General features: G+C 25.8%; 1 protein-coding gene across 2 annotated transcripts in view; it reads left to right on the forward strand.

Annotated features, from left to right (window-relative positions):
- The window catches only part of LOC119606407 (tyramine beta-hydroxylase), a 127626-nt gene extending 112451 nt beyond the window's left edge, over positions 1 to 15175 (forward strand). Inside the window, exon 9 of one of the 2 annotated variants that reach the window (XR_005231644.1) lies at positions 15117 to 15175. The gene's annotated coding sequence lies outside the window, so the exon portion shown is untranslated. Of the gene's footprint in view, positions 1 to 590; positions 833 to 15116 lie in introns of those variants that run through there. The other variant, XR_005231643.1, reaches the window with a different exon arrangement.
- Positions 15176 to 19889: the final 4714 nt, after the last annotated feature.

Consider the following 19889-nt stretch of genomic DNA (forward strand, 5'->3'; position numbering starts at 1 on the left):
ATAGGGATTATTAGCCATTAATAAGTCATTAATTGGAAACAATTAGATGTATAGACAGAGTCTGTTATAGAAATTTCTTAGAACAGTGTCTAACCAAGGTTTGTTAAACAAACGTATATACATGGCAAAGGTTTCATAAAAGAATTTGAGACAGAACCTTATAAGAACAATTTCGCATGCACTTAATTATAAAAATTTTATGTTATAGTTAAAAATATAAAATTCTCATAGTGATAATACTTATCAAAACGCTTTTAAATTATTAAGATTCTTATAGTAAATTGTGCAAAATAATAAGTATTTTAATGCCATTGACTTAAGAATAAATAAAACATTTCTTTCATTCCATTTTATCATGCCATCATCATCATCATGCTTTCAACAGAAATACATTTTATATTTTTCTAAATAAAAAAATCCTCTTAATCAGACAGTTAGTTGATTTTTCTACAATATTCTCTTGTATTTATCTTATTTTTAGAAATCTCTTTTAAGTGCGATTTTTAACAGTTTAATTTATAGCAGCAGCTTTAAAACATATGAAATAAATTTAATTTATTATTTTCTTTTTCTTTAAAACCCCCAAACAGACTCTCGCTGTTGCCAATTTTCAAAGAGGCACGTCTTCAGTAAGACATAAAAATAAAGCTTTATAAAATATTTAAAAGACGTTAAGAAAATTACATCAAAAAAAATTAAACATCATAAAAACGTTTTCTCTTCAACTTATCAAAAGAAAAACAATTAAGATGTAACAGATATTTAAAGGAATTTATTCAAAAAAGTGTTCAACTTTTTTAATTTTAATGCAGCCAGATTTAAATAATTTAACTTTTTTTCGAGAAATTCTATTATAAGAAAATTCTCTTTATATGGAAAATTTTCGAGAGAATTCTCTTTTTTATAGAAAATTTCCAGAAAATTCTCTTTTTTATAGAAATTTTTAGAAAAAATTCTCTTTTTTATAGAAAATTTTCGAGAAAATTCTCTTTTTTTATCGAAAATTTTCGAGAAAATTGTCTTTTTTATAGAAAATTTTCGAGAAAATTCTCTTTTTTATAGAAAATTTTCGAGAAAATTCTCTTTTTATAGAAAATTTTCGAGAAAATTCTCTTTTTTATAGAAAATTTTCGAGAAAATTTTCTTTTTTATAGAAAATTTTCGAGAAAATTCTCTTTTTTATAGAAAATTTTCGAGAAAATTCTCTTTTTTATAGAAAATTTTCGAGAAAATTCTCTTTTTTATAGAAAATTTTCGAGAAAATTCTCTTTTTATAGAAAATTTTCGAGAAAATTCTCTTTTTTATAGAAAATTTTCGAGAAAATTATCTTTTTTATAAAAAATTTTCGAGAAAATTTTCGAGAAAATTCTGTTTTTTTCGAGAAAATTCTCTTTTTTTATAGAAAATTTTCGAGAAAATTCTCTTTTTTTATAGAAAATTTTCGAGGAAATTCTCTTTTTTTATAGAACATTTTCGAGAAAATTCTCTTTTTTTATAGAAAATTTTCGAGAAAATTCTCTTTTTTTATAGAAAATTTTCGAGAAAATTCTCTTTTTTTATAGAAAATTTTCGAGAAAATTCTCTTTTTTTATAGAAAATTTTCGAGAAAATTCTCTTTTTTTATAGAAAATTTTCGAGAAAATTCTATTTTTTTATAGAAAATTTTCGAGAAAATTCTCTATTTTCAAAAAAATTCTCTTTTTTATAGACATTTTTTGAAAAAATCTCTTTTTTATTAAAAATTTTTTCTAAAAAATTTTCGACAAAATTTTCGAAAAAAATCTCTTTTTTATAAAAAAATTACGAGAAAATTCTATTTTTTATAGAAAATTTTTGAGAAAACTTTCTTTTTAAATAGAAAACTCTCTTTTATATAGAAAATTTTCGAGAAAATTCTCTTTTCGAAAAAATTCTCTTGTTTATAGAAAACTTTCGTGAAAAATCTTTTTTTATAGAAAATTTTCGTGAAAGTTCTCTTTTATATAGAAAATTTTCGAGAAAACTCTCTTTTTTAAAGAAAATTTTTCAAAAAATTCCCTTTTTTATAGAAAATTTTCGAGAAAATTATCTTTTTTGTAGAAAATTCTCCTTTTTATTGAATGTTTTCCAGAAAATTCTCTTTTTTATAGAAAATTTTCGAGAAAATTCTCCTTTTTATTGAAAGTTTTTGCGAAAATTCACTTTTTTATATAAAATTTCTGAGAAAATTCTCTTTTTTGTATAAAATTTTGAAAATTTTCGAAAACATATATTTTATAAAAATCTTCTTTTCAAGCCTTTGAGTTATGAACGACTACAGCCATTTAAATTGTTGTTTTATAATTCAATTTCCATAAATTCTAAAAATATTAAATTTGTTCCTTTAAATACTAAAAACATCTAACACAAAATCACAAAACCACATAAATACCATTTAAAATCATTTTTCAAACTCCCATATTGATGTTCACTTTTATAAATGTCTAGTCTTAAAAAAATGCACAAAATCCATTTAACCATATCTTCGTTATTTACTGCTTTTCATTTCTTTTTGTCTTTATTTTTTATAATTTTCTTTGATTTATTAAAATTTTTAATTTTTGTTTAAATACATAACCTAAAAAAATCCTAAAATATAAAACCATTATCCCTGTACTATAAGTATTAGTAAATAATTAAAAAAAAAACTTAGACAAATTTTTATTAAACCAAATAATGGAAAAAATCAAAAAATATTTATATATAAAAAAACCTATAATATGAACTTATGTATATGAGATGTGATAATTATATTTCTTTATTGTAATAATCTAGTATTAAACAAAAAATAAATGAAAGAAATTTATAAAAATCATAAAAAATATATATATAAAAAATGCATATGAAGAAAACCAACAAAAATACATTTAAAATTAAGCAAAAAATAAATAAAAATGACCACCATACCAGAAAAAAAAAAAAAAAGAAATGAAAAGTGGTTTTTATTGCGAAAGTATTACAAATGGTGAGTGTGAATGACTTTATAATGTGAAAATGCAAGCAATTTTCATGAAAAGTAATACATGCATTTGTATATGGTTAACGAGGTTTATTAGCGTACAAAACAATATGTGTGCAAATGTTAATTTTGAAATTAGTTTTCTTGTTTACCGAAAAAAATGTAAAATAACTCAAAATATTATTAAAATCCCAGAATAACTTATAAAAAAGGATAATTTTTTTAAATTTTTCTGAAAAAAGATAAATTTTCTGGTTATTGTTTAGTTAGTTAGTTAGTTAGTTAGTTAGTTAGTTAGTTGTTAGTTAGTTAGTTAGTTAGTTAGTTAGTTAGTTAGTAGTTAGTTAGTTAGTAGTTAGTTAGTTAGTTAGTAGTTAGGAGTTAGTAGTTAGTTAGTTAGTTAGTAGTTGTTAGTAGTTAGTTAGTTAGTTAGTAGTTAGTTAGTTAGTAGTAGTTAGTTAGTAGTTAGTTAGTTAGTAGTTAGTAGTTAGGTAGTTAGTTAGTTAGTTCGTTAGTTAGTTAGTTAGTTAGTTAGTTAGTTAGTTAGTAGTTAGTTAGTTAGGTAGTTAGTTAGTTAGTAGTTAGTTAGTTAGTTAGTTAGTTAGTTAGTTAGTTAGTTAGTAGTTAGTTAGTTAGTAGTTAGTTAGTTAGTTAGTTAGTTAGTAGTTAGTTAGTTAGTAGTTAGTTAGTTAGTTAGTTAGTTAGTTAGTTAGTTAGTAGTTAGTTAGTTAGTTAGTTAGTAGTTAGTTAGTTAGTAGTTAGTTAGTTAGTTAGTTAGTTAGTTAGTTAGTTAGTTAGTTAGTTAGTTAGTTAGTTAGTTAGGTTAGTTTAGTTAGTTAGTTAGTTAGTTAGTTAGTTAGTTAGTTAGTTAGTAGTTAGTTTTAGTTAGTTAGTTAGTTAGTTAGTTAGTTAGTTAGTTAGTTAGTAGTAGTTAGTTAGTTAGTTAGTAGTGTTAGTTAGTTAGTTAGTTAGTTAGTTAGTTAGTTAGTTAGTTAGTTAGTTAGGTAGGTAGTTAGTTAGTTAGTTAGTTAGTTAGTTAGTTAGTTAGTAGTTAGTTAGTAGTTAGTTAGTTAGTTAGTTAGTTAGTTAGTTAGTTTAGTTAGTTAGTAGTTAGTTAGTTAGTTGTAGTAGTTAGTTAGTTAGTTAGTTAGTAGTTAGTTAGTTAGTTAGTTAGTTAGTTAGTAGTAGTTAGTTAGTTAGTAGTTAGTTAGTTTAGTTAGTTAGTTAGTAGTTAGTTAGTTAGAGTTAGTTAGTTAGTTAGTTAGTTAGTGTTAGTTAGTTAGTTAGTTAGTTAGTTAGTTAGTTAGTTAGTTAGTTAGTAGTAGTTAGTTAGTTAGTTAGTTAGTTAGGTAGTTAGTTAGTTAGTTAGTTAGTTAGTTAGTTAGTTAGTTAGTTAGTTAGTTAGTTAGTTAGTAGTTAGTTAGTTAGTTAGTTAGTTAGTTAGTTAGTTAGTTAGTTAGTTAGTAGTTAGTTTAGTTAGTTAGTTAGTTAGTTAGTTAGTTAGTTAGGTAGTAGTTAGTTAGTTAGTTAGTTAGTTAGTTAGTTAGTTAGTTAGTTAGTTAGTTAGTTAGTTAGTTAGTTAGTTCGTTAGTTAGTAGTAGTTAGTTAGTTAGTTAGTAGTTAGTTAGTTAGTTAGTTAGTTAGTCGTTAGTTAGTTAGTTAGTTAGTTAGTTAGTTAGTTAGTGTAGTTAGTAGTAGTTAGTTAGTTAGTTAGTAGTTAGTTAGTTAGTAGTTAGAGTTAGTTAGTTAGTAGTTAGTTAGTTAGTTAGTTAGTTAGTTAGTTAGTTAGTTAGTTAGTTAGTTAGTAGTAGTTAGTAGTAGGTAGTTAGTTAGTTAGTTAGTTAGTTATTTTTCTTATTGTAGAACATTTCTGAGAAATTTTCCAAGAAAAATTTCCTTTCATTGAAATTAAAAAAAAAATACTCTTTTTATAGAAAATTTTCTCGAAAATTCTTAAAAATGTTTTATATAAAAATGTTGTAAGAAAATTCTCTCTTTATAGAACACTTTCGAGAAAATTCTCTATTTATAGAACTTTCGGAGGAATTCTCTTTTTATAGAATATATACGAAAAAATCTCTTTTTTATAGAACATATTCAAAACAAAAATCTCTTTTCATTGAACAGAGAAAATTTTCTTTTTAGAGAACATTTTCGAGAAAATATTCTTTTGATAGAACAATTTCGAAAAAATTCTCATTTTATAGAAAATTTTACAAAAATTCTCTTCTAGTAGGAAACTTTACAAAAAGTTCTCTTTTTATAGAAAACATTACACAATTTCAACAAAATAAAATTCTCTTTTTATAGAAATATTGTCTTTTAATAAAATTCTATGGAAAATTCTCTTATTATAGAAATTTTTCGAAATAGTTTATATTTTTTTGACTTTTTGCAACGTTTAATCAATAAAATTAATTTACATTAAATGACGTTTTATGTAAATCCAGCGATTATACATTTTTCTTCTTCCATCTCCCTATTATTAATGTGTACATTGGAGTGTGAGTATTATTAATTTGAATTTTTCCGTTAATCATACGCTTCGGTGCTCTTGGTACTGCAGAAATCAAGGTTGAAATACAATCATCAAACTCGTTTATTTTGCATGCATCCTTTTTGTTTGCAATTTTCTTTGTCTTCGATTTTTTATTCAATTATTGAATATCTTACTTAAACTAAACAAGTGTCTTCGAGCACAGCACTTCCATTATAAAATTTAATATATTTAATATAATCTTTATATCAAACAGATACAAGTGGTTTTCTATAATTTCCAAACCAAAAACCACAAAGCTTCTATTATCCTCAATAAATTTGTATACAATATTTCTTAAACTTATTTGACAATTATTATTTCCTTCTACAAATCTAAGAGAAATCACTGACATAACAAGATATACAAAATTTACATAAAAACAATTACAATTTCATAAAGATATAATATTAAAATCGTAAGATTTATCTAATCTGTAAAGGAAAATGGAAACACAAAATCCCTTCAATATAAATTAAAGTAGAATGCAAATAAAAATTAATGTGAAATTCGTGTATTCTTTTGTAAGATTATATAGATATTTGTTTATTTGTATGTATAAATCGAATGTAGCATCCGTTATACATACACACAAATATGTATTATGAAAAATATGATGATATTATTTCCAGTACATATTTATAAGTATTTGTAAACATTTCCTTGAAATTATATGAAACGGAAATAATGTATAAATAATAAGAGAAAATTAAAAGGAATACTTACACAAGGAATATGGAAAAGAGATATAAATGTATATCCTTTTTAATTAATAGCATTAAAAATGTGATGTAGTCTACACCATTTCAAGGAGAATGAGATTTTCGTACTCATGAATAAATCTTCTAGATTTTCATCAAGCAATAAAAAAAAAGTAATGTAAAGTGAATTATTTTTGTTGTATAACTCTAGGTTTCTAAAAAGTTATTAACAAACTCATCTAAAAGGAATCCTTCCTATCAAAGTCAAAACATTTTTAAGGAATTTCATAAAATAAATATATATTTAGCTTTTAATATCTTAGTATCCTTTAAAAATTAGACCCCTCTAATAAACATTTTCTCAATGAAAAATTACTAGACCACCATACGTATGATTAATGAACTTTTATATTTATGGCGATCATACGCCATGGTGTATTTCTGCACAAGTGCATCTAATGTTTATACGATTAAAACAAAAAACACCCAAAAGATAAAATATTATACATTTAAAGCATTTTTATCATAAATATTTAAGAACATTACGAAAAAAAAACCATAATATTTGTTAACAAATCTGCTTACTAAAACATCATAAATTTGTCAAGGATTTCTGTTACTGACACTAATACACAAAATTTCGCATTTCAACATAAATGCTTTTCCATAAAACTGACTGCTAGACAAATTTATCACATTTGCTTTAAAACAAAAATCCAAGGTCAAAGGCTATGGAATACACTAATAAATTTAAAATTTTAACTAAATATTACATTTCTATTTTAAATTCCTAGAAATGAAAAATGTAAATACACACACAAACTTTAATTGGATTTTACATTTAAATTAAATTGCTAAAACAAAACAAGCTTATTTCATCAAAATGTCAATAAACTTGAAAAGTAGAAAACCTACTTTCATCTTTAATTTATCTATCTAACGACTTGCTTTCATACTTTTGTCTTGTACTACGGCATGAAAACATTTTGTCTATCCTTCTGTCTACATCATTATTGACCCTAATACTTTGCTCTACAAATTACCATAACATCAATCAAGTTAATACAAAATACACACACGAGTCTTCCACAATGACTTCATTAGAAAGACCAAAGTCCTTTTAGACAACATAAAAGATTTGATTTTCCATTTCATATGAGAAAAGCATATAATATGCAATACTAAATGCTACTGTTATGTTTATGTACTATTTGCTGTTGATTTTAAAAGTTGTTATGGGTAAGGATATGTGCCATAAAAATGGAATCCCTAAATACCATATAATAAGCTCTCACTCCTTCTTAATGATGCTGACGAATTTGAAGTCTTACTGTGCTGAACGGCTTAATAAAAAAACAAACAGCTAAATAAGTTGTAAGACTAAAATACTTTATATAAAGTGGTTGCTTTGAAGGAAATTGAAAGGAATGGGTGGGATAGAAAAAGGGTTTTTTGTAACAGGAATTCATGGAAAGCCTTTCAAGATTTCTATTTCTGTTCTAGTTCTGTTCTAGTTCTGTTCTAGTTCTGTTCTAGTTCTGTTCTAGTTCTGTTCTAGTTCTGTTCTAGTTCTGTTCTAGTTCTGTTCTAGTTCTGTTCTAGTTCTGTTCTAGTTTCTGTTCTAGTTCTGTTCTAGTTCTTGTTCTAGTTCTGTTCTAGTTCTGTTTCTAGTTCTGTTCTAGTTCTGTTCTAGTTCTGTTCTAGGTTCTGTTCTAGTTCTGTTCTAGTTACTGTTCTAGTTCTGTTCTAGTTCTGTTTCTAGTTCTGTTCTAGTTCTGTTCTAGTTCTGTTCTAGTTCTGTTCTAGTTCTGTTTCTAGTCTGTTCTAGTTCTGTTTCTAAGTTCTGTTCTAGTTCTGTTCTAGTTCTGTTTCTAGTTCTGTTCTAGTTCTGTTCTAGTTCTGTTCTAGTTCTTTCTAGTTCTGTTCTAGTTCTGTTCTAGTTTCTGTTCTAGTTCTGTCTAGTTTCTAGTTCTGTTCTAGTTCTGTGTCTAGTTCTGTTTCTAGTTCTGTTCTGTTCTAGTTCTGTTCTAGTTCTGTTCTAGTTCTGTTCTAGTTCTGTTCTAGTTCTGTTCTAGTTCTGTTCTAGTTCTGTTCTAGTTCTGTTCTAGTTCTGTTCTAGTTCTGTTCTAGTTCTGTTCTAGTTCTGTTCTAGTTCTGTTCTAGTTCTGTTCTAGTCTGTTCTGTTCTAGTTCTGTTCTAGTTCTGTTCTAGTTCTGTTCTAGTTCTGTTCTAGTTCTGTTCTAGTTCTGTTCTAGTTCTGTTCTAGTTTCTGTTCTAGTTCTGTTCTAGTTCTGTTCTAGTTCTGTTCTAGTTCTGTTCTAGTTCTGTTCTAGTTCTGTTCTAGTTCTGTTCTAGTTCTGTTCTAGTTCTGTTCTAGTTCTGTTTCTAGTTTCTGTTCTAGTTCTGTTCTAGTTCTGTTCTAGTTCTGTTCTAGTTCTGTTCTAGTTCTGTTCTAGTTCTGTTCTAGTTCTGTTCTAGTTCTGTTCTAGGTTCTGTTCTAGTTCTGTTCTAGTTCTGTTCTAGTTCTGTTCTAGTTCTGTTCTAGTTCTGTTCTAGTTCTGTTCTAGTTCTGTTCTAGTTCTGTTCTAGTTCTGTTCTAGTTCTGTTCTAGTTCTGTTCTAGTTCTGTTCTAGTTCTGTTTCTAGTTCTGTTCTAGTTCTTTCTAGTTCTGTTCTAGTTCTGTTCTAGTCTGTTAGTCTGTTCTAGTTTCTGTTCTAGTTCTGTTCTGTTCTGTTCTAGTTTCTGTTCTAGTTCTGTTCTAGTTCTGTTCTAGTTCTGTTCTAGTTCTGTTCTAGTTCTGTTCTAGTTCGTTCTAGTTCTGTTCTAGTTCTGTTCTAGTTCTGTTCGTTCTGTTCTAGTTCTGTTCTAGTTCTGTTCTAGTTCTGTTCTAGTTTCTGTTCTAGTTCTGTCTAGTTCTGTAGTTTGCTAGTTCTGTTCTAGTTCTGTTCTAGTTCTGTTCTCGTTCTGTTCTAGTTCTGTTCTAGTTCTGTTCTAGTTCTGTTCTCGTTCTGTTTTCGTTCTGTTCTAGTTCTGTTCTAGTTCTGTTCTAGTTCTGTTCTAGTTCTGTTCTAGTTCTGTTCTAGTTCTGTTCTAGTTCTGTTCTAGTTCTGTTCTAGTTCTGTTCTAGTTCTGTTCTATTCTGTATTCTGTTCTAGTTCTGTTCTAGTTCTGTTCTAGTTCTGTTCTAGTTCTGTGTTCTATTCTGTAGTTCTTGTTCTAGTTCTGTTCTAGTTCTGTTCTAGTTCTAGTTCTGTTCTAGTTCTGTTCTAGTTCTGTTCTAGTGTTATTTTAATTCTGTTCTATTTCAAAATAAAATTCTATCTTTTAGGAATTGTAATTCCCTACATTTAAGGAACGTTAAAAAAGAAACCCTGTAACACAAAACGTCATGCAAAGTTTAGTAATGTATTTGTAATGTGTCCTTTTCTTACTTTATTTATTTGTTTTCATCCTTAATTTATTGCAAATCTTAATTTAACGACATACAAATACAAAATGTTAATGTTCCGCATTTATATTTATTTTTATATTTGTCAAGAATATTTAATATAAATATGTATGTATATTTTGGTGGGGAGGTATTATAAATTTTTCTTTGAAGTTTGGGAAAATTTTTATTAGTAATAAAAACAAGTTATAGGCATTTAAGGCTGACTTAGTAGAAATCATAATAGTTTCGACTAACCTAATGAGAAATCCATTTTTAACTCATCCCCGTCAATTTGAAATTGAGTCAAAAACATTTTTGTATTTTAACGCAAAAATTCGAATTTCCCAAAAACGATTTGGAGGAGCAGAATCTAGCACAATTATAATGAACTCAAAATCAAAAGAGTATTTACAAAGTAAATTTTAAAGTGGTATCTTTGATGTTTATTTTTAATTCGAACCTAGTCAAAGTATACTTAACACACAACCCACCTAAAGACGCATTATTAAATAAAAGAATATGTAGTAACATTTTGCTGCTAGTTGTTGACATGGTCATAAATCCAATCTCCTATTTATTTGCTATGTTAGTGTGCGAGTTTTTACATGAGATTTTCACTGAGCAATATACTACAACGAATGGTCCATTAATTCCTTATTTTGTTAAGGATTCTGTTTAGATTTGATGCGCATACATGCGTGTGTATGTATCAGTCATAAGTCTAATACATGTGAGTATGAAAGCGAAACAATAACCGGCAGCTTTTAGGTAGCCCTTCAGTTCTAGTTCAGTTCTAGTTTAGTTCTAGTACAGTTCTAGTTCAGTTCTAGTACAGTTCTAGTTCAGTTCTAGTTCAGTTCTAGTTCAGTTCTAATTCAGTTCTAGTTCAGTTCTAGTTCAGTTCTAGTTCAGTTCTAGTTCAGTTCTAGTTCAGTTCTAGTTCAGTTCTAGTTCAGTTCTAGTTCAGTTCCAGTTCCAGTTCAGTTCTAGTTCAGTTCTAGTTCAGTTCTAGTTCAGTTCTAGTTCAGTTCTAGTTCAGTTCTAGTTCAGTTCTAGTTCAGTTCTAGTTCAGTTCTAGTTCAGTTCTAGTTCAGTTCTGGTTCAGTTCTAGTTCAGTTCTAGTTCAGTACTAGTTCAGTTCTAGTTCAGTTCTAGTTCAGTTCTAGTTCAGTTCTAGTTCAGTTCTAGTTCAGTTCTAGTCCAGTTCTAGTTCAGTTTAAGTTCAGTTCTAGTTCAGTTCTAGTTCAGTTCTAGTTCAGTTCTAGTTCAGTACTAGTTCAGTTCTAGTTCAGTTCTAGTTCAGTTATAGTTCAGTTCTAGTTCAGTTCTAGTTCAGTTCTAGTTCAGTTCTAGTTCAGTTCTAGTTCAGTTCTAGTTCAGTTCTAGTTCAGTTCTAGTTCAATTCTAGTTCAGTTCTAGCTCAGTTCTTATCCTCTACTTTAGTTTTTGAGAAAAAAAAAACTCCATAAAGGATACTTCAACTCAATTTAAAACTGCCGGGCTACTCGTACAATTATTACTCTTGAACAACACTATTCAACAATATTAATCGTGTGTATTTAGTTGTACGTGTTGGGTGAGTGAATGAATTTAAGTGAGTGAGTGTGAGTGCATGTAAGTGTTAGTGTCATGGGTTATTAAACTTGTGTATTACAAAACATACACTAGCGTTAACTCACATTCACGATTGGTAATAGGTTGACACTTATAAATGATTTCAACTACTTCCGTTATACAGCTGTTAATGAGATCGCAGAGCAGGATCATTTTGGAACCAAATCTAAGGGTTTATTATTCTTAACAGAAAAAAATTACGTAATACATACATTTTGTTAACTCTCTAAACTGTTTGCCACCCTTATGTTTACTTAAATTTTAGTTTCGTTTGAGACTTTGAGTTCATTTGGTTTATTTAAGAGTTGCGTGTCTGTCTATTCATTTGTTCTGACGGTTTAGTTTTTTCTTCTCTTGCTTATACCTTGCAGTAGTTTTTGCGTGTTTATTTTAGCGCAAACATTTTGCAAACTTCAAATAGAGATGAATTACATGTCAGTTGAAAATTTTACACATTTTACCCCATATTCCCGCTTAAATATAACTTAAACTTGTATTTTAATATTTAATCGTCTTAAAACTTACTTAACACTGGAAAATATTAAAGTTTTAAAATTTTCCATTTTTCAGCTTTACCTTTCAAAACTAAAAGTATATAAACGTAAAAGTTTAATTTCGTTGTAAAACAAAATTTCTTAACAAGTTTTTAATTACATTACTTGTGTGCGTGTGTCTGTTTGTTTAAATATTTGCTACTTCAAAGTAAATTTTGGTTTTAAAATTATAGCTATCTATTTATCTTGTTTTCTTTTTTTTACCTTTTTCTGTTGCAACCATTAGAAAATATAATTTCACACTTGAAATGGCAAAATTTTAAAATAACAAAATTATTCCTGTTATTTCGAAATGATTATAGAAAATTGTTTTTTGGTCCTTGGATTCTTTTGTCCTTGCTATATATGGCGGCAAACAATTGTTAAAGAAATACCTTTTAGAAATCTTAGAGATAAAAATTATTAAGCAATTGTGTTTACAACCTTTTCTAAGAAAATACATGAAGCGATATCTTTTAATTTTGTTGGAAATTAAATTTTTAATTAACTCTTTTTGTGTTTTATTGTAGAAGGAAATTAGACCACAAAACCAAACTAACCAAATTGAAGGGTATGTGGTTTTATATTGCTAGTGGATAAATTTTGTACATACATAATTTAATATTTTCCATAGACAATTTAAAATCCTTAAATAACATTGAATTTCACTATAAATTTTTTATTCGAAAATTAAACAAATTTTTGTATAAAATTTCCCAAAAATGTCACGTTGTATAAAAATTTTTGAAAATATTTTATTTTTATAAAAAATTTTCCATCCTTTTTAGAAATTATTCGAAAATTAACTTTTTAGTAGAAACTGTTCTTTTTATAGAAAATTTTCGACAAAATTCTCTTTTTTGGATAATTTTCCGAAAAATTTCCTTTTTTGTAGAATATTTTCGAAAAAATAATTCAGGTAATTCTCTTTTTATAGAGAATTTGTCGAGAACATTCTCTTTTTTAGAAAATTCTATTTTTATAAAAAAAATTTTGGAGAAAAATCAATTTTTATAGAAAATTTTTCGATAAAATTCTCATTTTATAGAAAAATTTTGCAGCAAATTTTCTTTTCATAGAAAATTTTTGGAAAAAATTCTCTTCTTATAGAAAATGTTTGAGAAAATTCTCTTTTTATAGAAATTTTTTAGAGAAAATTCTATTTTTATAGAAAATTTTTGAAGAAAATTCTCTTTTGATAAAAAATTTTTGGAAAAAATTCTCTTTTTATAAAAAACTTTTTGGAGAAAATTCTATTTTTATAGAAAATTCTCTTTTTATAAAGAAATTTTGGAGATAATTCTGTTTTTATAGAAAATTTTCGAGAAAATTATCTTTTTATAGAAAATTTTCGAGAAAATTCTTTTCTTTTTATAGAAAATTTTCGAGAAAATTCTCTTTTCCTAGAAAATTTTTGGAGAAAATTCTCTTTTTATAGATCATATTTCGAGAAAATTTTGTTTTTATACAAAATTTTGCGAGAAAATTCTGTTTTTATAGAAAATTTTGCGAGAAAATTCTCTTTTTTTTATAGAAATTTTTCGAGAAAATTCAATTTTTATAGAAAATTTGTCAAGAAATTTCTCTTTTCTATAGAAAATTTGTCAAGAAAATTAAAGGAAATTTTTCAAGATAATTCTCTTTTTGTAGAAAATTTTTAGAGAAAAATTTTCAAGAAAATTCTCTTTTTGTAGAAAATTTTTCAAGAAAATTCTCTTTTTACAGAAAATTTTCTAGAAAATTCTTTTTTATGGAAAATTTGGAGAAAATTCTTCTTTGTAAAAAATTTTTCGAGAAAATTCTCTTCTTGTAGAAAATGTTTCGAGAAAATTCTCTTTTTATAGACAATTTCTGAGAAAATTCTCTTTTTATAAAAAATTTTCGAGAAAACTCCTTTTTTTCGAAAAAAAATTCTCTTTTTATAGAAAATTTTCGAAAAAATTTCACTTTTTGTAGAAAATTTTCGAAAAAAAGTTCTCTATTTATAAAAAATGTTCGAAAAAAATTCTCTTTTTATACAAAACTCTCAAGAAAATTCTTTTTTATAGAAAATTCTCCAGAAATATCTTTTTTATACAAAATTTTCGCGAAAATTCTCTTTTTATAGAAAATGTTCCAGAAAATATAATTTATACAAGAATTTTTCTATTAAATTGTATTTTTAATAGAAATTTTTCCAGAAAATTCTCGTGTAATAGAAAATTATCAAAAATTTATCTTTTATAAAATCTTTTTCAATTTTAAATTACAATCACGAATTTAAAAATTAAATTAACAAGTTTAACCTTTCCTTATAAATCTCTGTAAAAAATGTGCAGGCGTGAAACATTTTGAGCAATATGAATTTCACATAAAGTTGTTACCATTTTATTACGTTGCCCACGGCTGCCGAAACAATATTTTTCTTTGTATTTCGGCTTGAAACTGGCCAGAAGTGTATGAGAGCGTGTGTGTGTCGAAGTGTTTTTTTTTTCGCTCAGAGTAAAATACAATATTTGAAAGCGTAAAATGCCCCAAAAATGTTTATTAACAGAATTTGCCGCAGCAGCAGTAGTTATATTGAAACATCGAAATTTATATAACAACCCAAAAATAGTGAGATATTCCTTGTTTCACATTCATAAATCAATACAATTCAGCAAATAAAAACCCCCAAAAAATAGAAAAAAAAAAGTTTTTTATTATTATACTGGCCATTTTTGCATTATTCATTTCGCACACAAACTCATAAAGAAATTCAATGGAGGCCACATATTTTTTATTGCAGGACCATTAATTCTGTAAATTCGTGTTGGTTTGTTTTTCGATAAACATTCATAAAATAAATGTTTGTAGTACAACCATTACATGTAATAATTATGAATAATAGAAAATTGTTATAAAGTTCTAAAACTCTAACATTTTTAGCCATTTGTAATGATTTTAATTGTTGTTGCAATAAAATGTTTGTTTTTAGGGTTCAAATACAATTTTCCAAAGGATTAAATGGTTATTTTATGCAGCAATCAGAAACAAAAACAAAGACAACAAAATAGAAATATTAATTAACAATATTTTAAGCCAAAAGCTAAAGAGAGCAAAATTGTTTAAAAAAAACAATTTTATGTATGCCAGGGCGGGCGGTAATTTTTTTTGGATACAAGCCAAATTGGAAATATGTACTGTAGTTTGTGTGTTTTATTGTTTTAAATATACATTGGGAGTATTTAATGTAGTTTGTTTGTTACATAGAAAATTCTACTACTAATAATAAGCTTTGAGCTTAAATCTATTTTGTAACAATTGTTTATTTAATTTATGGTTTTATTTTAATTATACTTTTAGGATTTACATTTTATTGGATGGTTAGTAAAAATTTTAATAAACCATTTGTGTTTGGAGCCAAAAAAAACTTTGACCTACTGTGAGTATGAGTAATATTTTTATTGTTTTTCAATTATTATAAAAAAAGTATTAAAGTCTTGTTGGTAATTATACAGCTAGGGAAATATTGTCCAACTATTTTGATAAATTTTCATTTTATACAAATCTTTTTTAATCGAAATTTTATCGAAAATTTTGGAAAAACTCTCTTTAATATTTTACTTTTTATAGAAAATTTTGGAGAAAATTCTCTTTTTTATAGAAAAAAATCTTCGAGAAAAAATTTTTTTTATAGAAAATCTTCCAGAAAATTCTCTTTTTTATAGAAAATTTTCTTTTTTTATAGAAAATTCTCTTTTTTATAGAAAAAAATATTCTAAAAAAATTTTTTTTACAAAAAATCTTGAAAAAAATTCTCTTTTTTATAGAAAATTTTCGAGAAAATTCTCTTTTTTATAGAAAATTTTCGAGAAAATTCTCTTTCTTATAGAAAATTTTCGAGAAAATTCTCTTTCTTATAAAAAATTTTCGAGAAAATTCTCTTTCTTATAGAAAATTTTCAAGAAAATTCTCTTTTTTATAGAAAATTTTCGAAAAAATTATCTTTTTTTATAGAAAATTTTCAAAAAAATGCTCTTTTTTTATAGAAAATTTTCGAGAAAATTCTCTTTTTTATAGAAAATTTTCGAAAAAAAATTATCTTTTTTATAGAAAATTTTCGAGAAAATTCTCTTCTTTTTAAAGAAAATTTTTTTTATAGAAAATTTTCGAGAAAGTTCTCTTTTTTTTTCAAGAAAATTATCTTTTTTATAGAATATTTTCGAGAAAATTCTCTTTTTTATAAAAAATGTTTGAGAAAATTCTCTTCTTTTATAGAAAATGTTCTTGAAAATTCTCTTTTTTTATAGAAAATTTTCGAGAAAATTCTCTTCTTATAGAAAGTTTTCGAGAAAATTCTCTTTTTTTAGAAAATTTTTGGGAAAGTTCTCTTCTTATAGAAAGTTTTCAAGAAAATTCTCTTCTTATAGAAAGTTTCTTCTTTTAGAAAGTTTTCGAGCACATTCTCTTCTTATAGAAAATTTTCGAGAAAATATTCTTCTTATAGAAAATTTTCGAGTAAATATTCTTCTTATAGAAAATTTTCGAGAAAATTCTCTTATAGAAAATTTTCGAGAAAATTCTCTTATAGAAAATTTTCGAGAAAATTGTCGAGAAAATTCGGTTATAGAAAATTGTCGAGAAAATTCGTTTATAGAAAATTGTAGAGAAAATTCGTTTATATAAAATTGTAGAGAAAATTCACTTATAGAAAAGTTTCGATAAAATTCTCTAATAGAACATTTTCGGAAAAATTTTCTTTTTATAGAAAATTCGAGAAAAAATTATTTTTATGGAAAATTTTCGAGAAAATTCCCTTTTTTATGGAAAATTTAAAAAAAAACAAGTAAGAAAGTATAGTCGGGCGGGGCCGACCATATGATACCCTACACCAGTTATGAATATTAAATGTGATTTATTTTTCATAATAAAGCATTTATCTTCAATATTCCCTTGTTCCGATACATTTAAGCAATTTACGGATGAAAAACTAATTTTCTGAAAGAGGCTTTATAGGGGCAAATATGGACCAAGCCCGATAAAATTTTGTGAATATATTTATATTTACATAATATTTTATTGTGCAGAATTTCATCGCGATATTTGTGTTTATAAGTTAATTTGGGACATTCAAGTAATTTTCTGAAGGGGACTTTGTATGGGAGCTAGGGTCAAATGTGGCCCGATCTTTATGAAATTTGGCAGGGTCATCAAGACTTCTATAAAACTTAGTTGTGCCGTATTTTATCGGTATATCTGTATATTTAACATAATTATGAGCTCAGAAGCCCTTTTCGGGGGGTTCTGTTCTATGGGGGCTAAGTGAAATAATAGACCGATTTTAACCATTTTCAATAGGCTTCGTCCTTAGGTCAAATAAAACGTGCGTGCCAAATTTCATCCAATTATCTTGAAAATTACGACCTGTACCTTGCGCACAAGGTTTACATGGACAGCCAGCCAGCCAGACGGACGGACGGACATAGCTTAATAGACTCAGAAAACGATTCTAAGCCTATTGATATACTTTAAGGTGGGCCTAGGACGAATATTTTTGTATGTTACAAACATTAGCACAAATCCAATATACCCTCCCCATTAAAGTGGTGTAGGGTATAAAAAATTCTCTTTTTATAAAAAATTTTCAACAAAATTCCCTTTTTATAGAAAATTTTCAGGAAAATTCTCTTTTTATAGAAACATTTAAGAAAATTCTCTTTTTATAGAAAATTTGTAAGAAAATTTTCTTTTCGTGTAGAAAAATTAAAAAAAAACATTTCGAAAAATTTTATTTTTCTTCTCTTCCTGTCATGACATAGTCGTCCTACTCGCTCCATTATTTCGTGTGTCCGTATGTCCACCTTTAATTTTAATTCAGCTCTCTTTGTATATGATTTTACATTCGTTAGTTTAACTTTATCAAGTTCTCTTCTTATTAGAGCAAGTATGTACAATCGCTCTTTCGTTGTCGATTATCCTCGTAGGGATATTCCGCTTAACAACGATATTTATGTGTTGGTTATTCTACATAGCGCCCAAAATCGATACAAAGAAATGTATTACTATTTTACCAATTTCTTTATGACCAGATAATTCACTTGAAATTACCTGATGAAAGGTGTTTCTAAAACTAATTTAAAACTTCAACAACTCTATACAACACCTCAAAACCTCTTGATTGATTATCGAGTAAATGTTGATTTGACCAAAACAATTTACTTCATTAACATACAAATCGAAGTGGCAAGATTTCTATTTAGTAGTTCTTGTGTTAGTCTATTCAAAATGTGCAAAGAAAACATATAAAAATATATTTTTTTTTTACTTATAAAGTTTATAACCAACAAACAGCTGTTAGAGGATAAAATGTGTAAAATATTTGTTTTTTTGTTTTTCTAAAGAACCCTTGTAAAATACACTCATGCTATAAACATACAATTTTTAAAACATTTCATGTATTAAAATTTCTTTAGAAAAATCCCTTTTTAAACACACATTTGTTATTCCTAGAAAACACATTCAAATATGTATGTATGTATATTTACTGCTTACCCTTGCTTCCACAATTTAAAAATGATAATCTGACAAATGTTTTTTCTTCAGATTGTATTAGAAAATCTTTTTAGAGAATTTTTTTACTTGTGTGTGTGTCTGTTTGGTTATACAGTTTTATATTTATTTGTTAGATAAATTCCAACTTAAAGCTGTTTATTTACGCTTTTATAGATTTACTTCAAGTGTTAGATTGATATTTACGAGAATAAATTGATAAATATTTAATAAGCTTTTAGGAGAAAATAACAAAATACATAAAGAAAAACCCAGCAGCACAGAGCGTATGAGTGATATTTGTAACACATGTGTGGGTTATTTATTAATCATACGCCACCTGTTGTTTTATTATTAAATTCAATAAATAATAACACACAGAAGAATTTATTATTTTGATTATTTTCCGTATTTTTTTAAGTTTAAGTTTATTAAATGTTCATTTATTTATTTCTTGTCAATATTGGCAACATTGTATCTTGTTAGTCTTTTTTTCTTTTTTCTAGGATTTTCCTAAAATATCTGTTTTTTGTTTTGTTAAGCCATATAAATGATGTGTTTGTCTATATTTGTTCTTTCTATTTTATTATTTATCTGTTCATTTATTTGTTTTATTCAGCCATCTTAAGCTATTTTACTTTTCACTTTATAAAAAATCAAACTTTTTCTAAAATCTCGTCTTTAAAACACATTCCTACATCCTACATCCTTCTTGCTACTTTCTCTTTTTTCTTAAATTCATTTGACATTTATTAATGGCTTCAAGTCAAATGAATTGAAAATAAATTGTGAAATTTCTTGCTCTTTTTTGGTTGAAAATGTGCTGATATCAATATTTGAACCCTTTATCTAACAAGAGCTAAACCAGCATAAATATTTGCAGAGTAAATGTATATGTTTAAGGATTTGTACTGATTTTCTTTGGTATTAAATTATTAGATTGTAGTTTTGACCATCGAACTAAAGTAATATGGACATTTGTCAAAAGTCATGTCATTGAGCATAATAAAGATAAATGGTCATATATTACATATGTTTGGTTGGTCGGATTTAAATATGCAAATTTTAAAGGTTTCCTTTAAAATATATTATTGAAAAATATTACTTCATAAGCAAAATTTTGAAGCATTAACGCTATAAAGAATATTTTCAAAAATGAAAATATTTGTTTTTCAGAAAATTTTCGAAAATATATTATAAAAATTTTTCGAGAATATTCTCTTTTTATAGAAAATATCTCTTTTTATTAAAAATTTTCCTGAAAATTCTTTTTCCATAAAAAATTTTTTTTAGATAATTTATATAGAAAATGTTCGAGAAAATCCTCTTTTTACAGAAAATTTTTGAGGTAAATCCCTTTTTATAGAAAATTTTCTAGAAAATTCTCTTCTTTATTGAAAATTTGGGAGAAAGTTCCCTTCTTTACAGAAAATTTTCGAGGAAATTATATTTTCTTTTTATAGAGAAAATTCTCTTATTATAGAATATTTTCGACAAAATTCAGTTTTTTATAAAGAATTCTCTTTTTTATAGAAAATTTTCGAGAAAATTTTTTTTATAGAAAATTTTCGAGAAAATTCTCTTTTT

This window comes from Lucilia sericata, unplaced genomic scaffold (genome assembly GCF_015586225.1).
Source record: "Lucilia sericata isolate MDLA Ls3-8-SP2 unplaced genomic scaffold, ASM1558622v1 Contig000581F_arrow, whole genome shotgun sequence".
NCBI lineage: Eukaryota > Metazoa > Arthropoda > Insecta > Diptera > Calliphoridae > Lucilia > Lucilia sericata.